The sequence below is a fragment of the Nanorana parkeri genome, unplaced genomic scaffold (assembly GCF_000935625.1).
Source record: "Nanorana parkeri isolate BGI_ZX_2015 unplaced genomic scaffold, ASM93562v1 scaffold621, whole genome shotgun sequence".
In the NCBI taxonomy this organism is placed as follows: Eukaryota; Metazoa; Chordata; class Amphibia; order Anura; family Dicroglossidae; genus Nanorana; species Nanorana parkeri.
Genome location: NW_017306889.1, coordinates 287,578 through 296,119, shown reverse-complemented (window position 1 = coordinate 296,119; position 8,542 = coordinate 287,578). Strand labels below are relative to the sequence as shown.

The 8,542-nt window shown below is 41.4% G+C and overlaps 1 protein-coding gene across 1 annotated transcript in view; it reads left to right on the top strand.

The window, feature by feature from the left end:
• The first annotated feature begins 444 nt into the window (after positions 1-444).
• LOC108792262 (ceramide synthase 4-like) overlaps positions 445-8,542 on the top strand; it is an 85,790-nt gene continuing 77,692 nt past the window's right edge. Inside the window, exon 1 of the mRNA XM_018563000.1 lies at positions 445-617. The gene's annotated coding sequence lies outside the window, so the exon portion shown is untranslated. The remainder of the gene's footprint in view (positions 618-8,542) is intronic.

The following is an 8,542-nucleotide window of genomic DNA, read 5'->3' as shown; positions in this document are numbered from 1 at the left end:
GATGGAGACGGTGGAAGAGAAAGCTGACTCCCTCCCGGCATCTGGTGAGTGTAAGCCCTACGGGGACCCATCGCTTCTCCGACACATCATCCCCCAGGATACGATCATCTTGGATATACACATTCAAGTTTTTGCCTCTTTTAGATTGGAGTACTTTTGGACACTATTTAACCTCAAAGTTTAGGACATGTTTATGATACACCACTGCATATCTATCAATATACAGCGATGGTATACAGTATAAAACACTAATCAGATATACAAAGACGGTATACAGTATAAAACACTGATCAGATATACAGGGCAGGGTAGAGTCTTCGGTATAACAGTGTTCTCTTCTGTGGTTGCAGCAGCACTTCTCTCCTTCACTTGTCCCTGTCACATTGCGCCTCCCTCGGCTCTCTCGCCTCCTTCTCGATTGTACAATCAGCCCACCCACTCACCCTTAACCCCACCTTGCTGGCCCCTAGCCGTGTCTCTCCCCAAAATCTTCTTTCTTGCAGTTCTCTGCAGAAGGATTGGTTTATTGTTCCTTTACACTTGTCTCAGCACTCCTCTCATCATCTCTCTCCTCCCATCTTGCTTCATTCACAGCTCGGAGCCCTTTTCTGAGTAAGGTGAGAGACTCCCCCTTTAAGGTAATTCATTTCTCCGCCATAAGAAGTTGTCTGCATGGAAGCTGCGTGCTCGGTTGATGCGATACACCTAAGAGAAAGATGGGCTGTAGCATATTTTGGGTGTTCTGCAGCAATAGCAGACTCATGTGATCCGTACTATTACAGGGGGGCTTGTAACTGGGGAAGTGAAGCTTTTACTGTGACTATGAGTTGTTGTTTAAGTGAATTTAGTTACTTCATCACTTTTATTGCTCTAATAACTTTAATCTCTGCAAGCACAAAGCACAATAAAGCTGGCCATACACCAGAACAATTTCATTGGAAAAGCTTCATTTTCAGAACATTCGTGAGAAAAATCCAAGGAGTAGGATGAGAATGTTCCTTGTTTCTAATCTGAACTAATGAAATTAGAACCATGGATGGGATTTCCATTTGGGGAAAAATCGCACATGTAATCTAATGTAAAACCTGTTAAAGTGACACTAAACTCAGGAATTAAACCTTAACAATGAATTCAAGTACCTTAACTTAAATGTGTCTTATATGTGTATCACTCAGCTGGAGATCCTCAAATCATTTCTGATGATCATGATCATCCAAGCTTGCTCCAGTGATGGACTACAATTTCATTACAAATTAGTAAACTAAACGTGAGAGCAAGCTTGGAGCGGTGACTACTTTACAACACACGGACCATGGGGAAGAAAAGTAGCCACCCTCCAGAAGGAAGGACAGTGTCAGCACCAATTCAGAGATGATTTGAGGCTCTACAGCCGAGTGATACACAAATAAGATAAATTTCTGTTAATAGTTAAGGTATTTGATTGTATTTTTAAGATTTAACTCCTGAGTTTAGTGTCACTTTAATATATCTGGGATTCCATCCAAGTAGCAGGTCTGGATTACATTTTTAAGAGCTTGCAAAGAAATTAGCTGACTCAGTGATGGCAAGATTGAATGCTGTGATGAACGATTTTGAACAAAATTATAACAGTGTATGGCCAGCTTAGGCTGAAGTAAGCTTTGGACATATGGGTGGGTGTTGCAGAAATCTTCCATGATGCTGGAAAATTCTTGTAGTTAAAAAAACAAAAAACGTTTTAAACAGAAGAAAAGAGAAAAGAGAGGTCTGGATTAGAAAACTTGACAGATCAGGTTAGTCTCCGTTCACACTTGTGCGTCTACATTTACATGCTTTTTGTTGTGCATTTTCATGTGGTGTAATGCGTTTGTCATGAGTTTTTGCCTTATGCGTTTTTGTTATGGCCACCAAAGGTGAAATAATGTATAGGCTTGCTTAGGTGTAGGGTTTTATTGTAATTCCCAATACTATGCATACTGCATGTACATGGAACAGAGTGAACCCAGCCTAAGTCCCTGTCCACACCTGTGCGTTTTTAAGTGCTTCGGCCGTCACACAGTAAGAGGAATTTCATTATTTTCAATGGGGCTCATTCAGGCCTTAGCAGTGCACCGCTTAGAACAGGGGTAGGCATCTCCAGCCCTCCAGCTGTGCTTTAAAGTGACACTAAAGTCAGGAGTTTAATCTTATAAATGCAATCAAGTACCCTAAGCATTAGCAAAAATGTATCTTATTCGTGCATCACTGGGCTGTAGATCCTCAAATCATCTTTGAATTGATGCTGATGACACTGTCCTTCCTTCTGGAGGGTGGCTACTTTTGTTCCCCATGGTACCTATGTGTGTTGCAAAGTAGACACTGCTCCAAGCTTGCTTTCATGATGGACTACAATCTCAATATAAATTAGTAAACTAAACATGAGATTGTAATCCATCACGGGAGCAAGCTTGGAGCAGTGGCTACTTTAGAAGACACACAGGGACCATGAAAAACAAAAGTAGCCATCCTACAGAAGGAAGGACAGTGTCAGCACCAATTCATAGATGATTTGAGGATCTACAGCTGAGTGACACACAAATAAGGTACTGTTTTGTTAATAGTTACTTAAATGCATTTTTAAGACTTAATTCCTGAGTTTAGAGTTCACTTTAACTACAAATCTCAACATGCCTCTGCTTCTGGGATTCATGCCTGTAACTGTCATTCTTGCAATGGCTCACGGGATTTGTAGTTCCACAGCTGGAGGGCTGGAGTTGCCCACTCCTGCCTTAGAAACCACTGATGCCACTCTGCTGTTGAGCCCTATAAGCCCCAGTAGTTGTATATAATGTTTGAGGCTAGGTTCACATGCAGCAACATGCATACATGTTGGTGAGTGCCTGTTTATGCACAGCAGAGTGCATCGTGTTAGGAACGCTCATGCATCCGAATGGGCTACCTACTTCAGCAAAAAATCACACTAAAGAAGTGCACAATAAAAAAATAAAAAAACAGTGAAACACTACACTTGGTAATAATTTACTATGTGTTGTGGTGCAATGCAACGTACAAGCATTGGCAAGGTTTGTTTCTCCAAGGAAAAAAAACACCTCCCCTTGCAGTGAAGCTACCCCTACAGTGAGTTAACGGCTCGTTATTGTCTAGGGGACCTGCGTAAAGGACTTATACTTACTTGGTCCCTGCTCCCGCAGGCTCCATGACTGGCGTCCACAGCCATTTCTACTCTCCCCTCTGGCAGTCCGAGGCCCGTTGATGTCATCCACAGTCCACAAGCCGGAGTGCAGGGGGGTGAGGTGAATGCCACCTGCCGGGGAGAGGGAATCAGGTAAGTAAAAGTCCTTTACACAGGTCCCCAAGTCATTAATGAGCAGTTTACCCTTCCCTTGCTGTGTTGGGGCAGCCTCACTGCAAGGGGAGTTGTTTCTTAAATTTTCCTGGAGGTGGACCTACAGCCCACCAAGAAGGACAACACACATTTGTACGTTGTGGAAATGTACATAATCACACGCATTCCTGCATTACACAGATGTAAACGTAATCAGCTACATTGCTTTTTTCTATTGAAGTATATGTAGCTGAACAAATTGCTAACGGTATAAACATCAGAGATGTGTTACATATACTGTACTACTGCTGTTGTACGATAACCCAATATATAAGAACAAAACTGTGTTTTTGCACAGAACAATGCAGATCATGATACATAGTGTGAATAAGCCCTAAAGAGATTCACTCTCTTTCTATGTGTACTAGTAGCCACTGTCACCAGAAATAAAATTGAGTGAGAATCAAAAATTGGGAGTTGTCACTTAAACGGGAATAGAGGGAACATTTTACAATGGGAATGATAGCTCCTGTGACAACTGTCTAAAAGGGGATTTCCATTATTTTGGAAAGATTTCCTCTTACTTCCTTTTGTATCTTCGGTACAAGACGTGAAGGGAAATCTCCCCAGCAGGACACAGACAGCAAGAAGAAGAAACAACTGCAAAATGAGTGGCGGCCATATCGATTGCCGGCGCGCTCTGCGCATGCGTGCAGCCATTTTGGAGTAGATCTAGGTGTTCGAGCGCCGCCATCTTGGTGTATACCAAGATCTACTCCAAAATGGCCGCCGCTCATTCAGCGTGTGATGTCACCGTCATGTGACTTCACACACTCCGCTTCCAAGATGGCGGCAGGCATGCGCAGAACGTGCCGGCGGCGCATATTGGCCGCCGGTGTGTCCTGAAAACGAATTTATGTATGCCCGCATATCGTTTTAGTATATTAAGGCATAAAATAAATTTGTTATTTCGGATTCGGACGAATCGCCGAATCAACTGATTTTCGTTGATTTGCAGGTTCGTCCAAATCCGAATGCACATGTCTAGTCTCCACAAACAAACAGGCATAGCAAGGCAATTCACTCCCCTGCTCCCTGCTTCTCCTTCCTCCCTTCTCCAAACTAGTAGATGGACATCTGCTGGAGACTGCTCTATCCCTTCGGATCATGAACCTGAAAGGAAGACTAGGGAAGCTGAGCTATGAGAGTTGGAGCTGTTCAGAAACATGATGACTGTAAGTGCATAGGCAAAAATTTAAATAAATATTTTGCTGGGCAATGTATATTTGTTTGATCTGGATTCATTATTGAAACATTTAGAGAGTTTAATACCACTTTAAGCCTTGTTTTACAGAATGTTCAACTTTGGCATGGCAGCACATAATTAGTGTAAATGCACAACAATGCATAGAGAATCTATAGGGAGTGTTTTCAGGTCTTTTAGTGAACTGTTGCTGGTGTTAGGGGTGCTAGTTTTATTGTATATCTTACTGTATAGTGTTCAAATAACATCCCAACTGAATACCTAGGTCCGGTCTGCATATGTGGTGCTATAACATGCTGGCTTGTTGGTTTGTGACTCCTGAAGCCTTATAAGCCACATTGCAGTACATCTACAACTTCTGTGCCATTGGTAGTACATTCCATTTACAGCACTGAAAATTAGCCACATAAAATTTTTGGAATGCATTGAAAAAATCTTTAACAGACATATTTACTTTCATTGTTTGATGTTCTGCAACGTTTTCACTTGCTGACTGGTGCATGAAAACTGTATCTGTACAGCTTCAGTGTGAAAGGGGCCTTAGAGTAAATCCACATTGCTTTTCTTTCAGTTACTATGAATGATGTTTTCTTTGAGGAGACTTAGTCACTTTGCAAAGTCATGGAATCTCTTAAAAGTCTTTAACCTGCTTATACTCATTTTAACTACGTTTCCCCATCAGCTCCATTCCTATGTTAAAGCTGGATGTCAAACCCTGTGAAAGCTTCATGTCAAATGGTGTCAGAGCTTCCACAGAGCTAACATCACACTCCTACTTGTTAGGAGACAGTGTTCAGGCTTGTGCTTGTCCACTCAGGTCCCACCCCTACTTCCTAGGAGAAGGTCACATCAAAGCTTTTAAAAGCCGTTGACATGTATGATTAGCCTTAGACACAGGGCCACTATTAGAAATCTGGCCCCATACACAACACAAAGTATCTAGGCTAAGGATACATCCCTACCACATCCCCAGTTACGCGGACCCCAAAGAATTAATATGCAATTAATACATGCATTTTTACCACTATGTTTCCTTTACGCTGGCTTTTCTAAAATTATAAAACAAATAATAGTTCAGAGGTTGCGTAAAAGCCTTAAAGGTTATTCACTACAGAGGCGAAAGATCCAGCCGTAGCTTCGACTGATCCTTCGTCTCGTCTCAGCCACCGGAGCCCCGTTCAACCAAAGGGCTGCTGTACGGGTTACAGAATAGCCGAGCCGAATGCTGCCGAGCAGCATTCGGCTATTCACTCACTGCTTATAAGAATAGGGGTGAACGGCAGCGACTGAGCTGCCGGAGCTTCAGCTCAGCCAATCCAGATGTTGGATTGGCTGAGTCAAACTCCTTCTGCACTTCGGCTGAGCCGAACATGCAGAGCAGCGTTCGGCTCACTTCACTTTGGCTCAGTTATTCACTCGGCTGCCTTTGGTATAGTCTGCCTTAATATTGTTAGTATAGTTAGCAGTAAAAGAAATAGCATAGTTAAAACAGAAGAAGTCTTTTCTTAATAACAAAAAAAATATTTTTTAATAGGGCTCTATACATCAAAAGACAACTGAGGGGGAAAGAGGGACAGATGGATTTGGTTTCAAAGAGGGACAGCTGAGAGCTATGAATAGTTATAGTCACTGACTTGGAACAACAACAACAACAAGTACACAGAAAAGCAAAGTTAGAAAAAAAAAAGGTAAAAGTATTTTATAACATCTTTGTTCCAGGTCAGTCAGTTAAAGAGTCAAAGCAAGAGTGTCAGCCAGGCAACTATGATTTTCAGAATGTGTGGGCACCAATGACAGATTCAGCGTTTCTCTCATAACAGGTTTTCTTTAAAATGTTAATATTTCTTCTACAGTTTTATTGAAGGCTACATTTCCCTTTCTTATGGTTTGACTTACCAAACATTTGCTTGGCCTTGACCTAAATAATTCATGAGGTAATAATGTGTTAACAGCATATGGATTATTGAACAAATCCCAATATAATTTCTAAGTAGACTAAAGTTCCATGTTTTTCTATAAAAGTGACTAAAAGCCACTATTTTAATGCATGTGAGATTTATATCCATTATTCACATTGCCTTGAGTACTAAAACACTGCTTGCAGTTGTTTATTCCTATAAGAGGACACTTGACTTAAACCCATACACACCCTGCAGTAAGCACATTCTCTTCCTTTAGGAAACTCCAGATTCAATACATCCGGACTTCTTTTTGACTTTAATTCACAAACCTAAATCATTAAAGAAGAACTGTGGCCAGGCTATGAGCATTCAAAGTTTTACATATTCTAAAAAAGCAAAAAGAAACTTTAAAACAAGTTCTATCTAACCTCTGTAGCTGCAGCCATTGTGGAGTAATTAATCCTCAAAGTTTGCAGTGGAAGCTTCCTGGCTTTACTTATACTTTCTATCTGAAACTCTTCTCCTCCTTCCATCAGCAGCCTGCTGGCCTTCTACTCTCTAATGCCCTGGTGCCTAACATGCACACGTGGCTCTTTGGCACTCTGAAACCCCTTTTCTCTTTCCCACAATCTTATTTTTTCTGTGCTGTCCATCCCTGTTTATGTTTTTATGATGGATCTAGCTGAAATAAATATCATATGTGACAGGGGGCCTGTAGGGACCATAAATATGATTTGTCTGTAACAGCAGTGATCTTTAGCAGTCTTTTATAACATGTCTCCAACAACTACTATAGCATGTTTGCATTCTCTATCCATCTCCTGTAGCATGTCTGAAGTCTTCAACAGCTTTCTGTATCATTACATTCACTCAATACCATATGTGGCCCTGTGGTGATGTCAGGAGCCCACTCTTGAGGCCCCGTATCGAGTGAACTGGCCACCATTGCTTTAAAGTAAACAAAGAGAAAGTGCATAGGAAGAGGGGAGCGTGCAAACTGCTTCCACTTGACTTGAACCATTTCACTGCTTATACTTGTGGATGCAGTGAATGTAACTATAGAGTTTAATAAGGGCTTATTTAAAAGTTTTATTTACTAAGCGTTAGAAATATGTAAATATTTTAAAATGTTACTTGCTAAGAAATATGTAAATATTGGAATGTCAAAACTGAAGTATCCCCATCCAGCTGGAGCAAATTCCCCTAGCCAGCATCCTTTCCTTAAGGATTGTGCACACCTGTGCAATCATCGGGTGCTGGCCACTGCTAAAGCCTGGATCTAGGTTTGGGGATCTCATCTTCCCTCCTGAATCACCATGAAACCTCCCAGTTACAGGATCACAAACGTAATCCCAACAAACCCTTGCTTCCTGACACGTCTCAGCCCATCTGGCTGAGAGTCTCAGGTGATCATAACACCCAATTTTACAGTGGGATTGCCACATAATATATAGAGAGAGAGAGAGAGAGAGAGAGAGAGAGATACACACACACACACACACACACACAATCAAAGGTGTATCCAACCTACTTTAGCAAATAGTGTGTATGTGTATAGCTGAAGTACCCAATAAATAAACCACAAGCTCCTAGCAAAGTGCATGGTAAATAATAAATAATACATGGTAATAAAAACTCAAATGTTGATTTCTTTGCCGTCTACGCATTATTAGAAATGCTGTATCATGTGCCTGCAGACAGTGCCCAAGGCATCTCTTGTACCAGAATACTGTCTACAGATTTAGCTTGCTTTCTCATATACCTTCCGGGTGAGGTCCTTGCCAGAGCTTTATAGAAAACTGAATGTAAATGCAGACCTAGTAAAAAATCTCTTGCATTTCTACTTGTGGGCAGGAGACAAGAATTTATTTAGACAAGACTGCTGTTTGCACTGCTGTTGCTGTTTGAAAGGAGTGTAGCACTCTGTAAGCAGGAATGCTCAGTAAAGTTAGTATTGTCAGATTGTAAGCAGTCTGATGCTGATTTGTAGTCTATGCTCATCTGGTTTCCCCTAATTAGTCTGAAATGATGATGGCAGATAGCACAGGAAGCAATAGCTTCTTTGCTATCTGC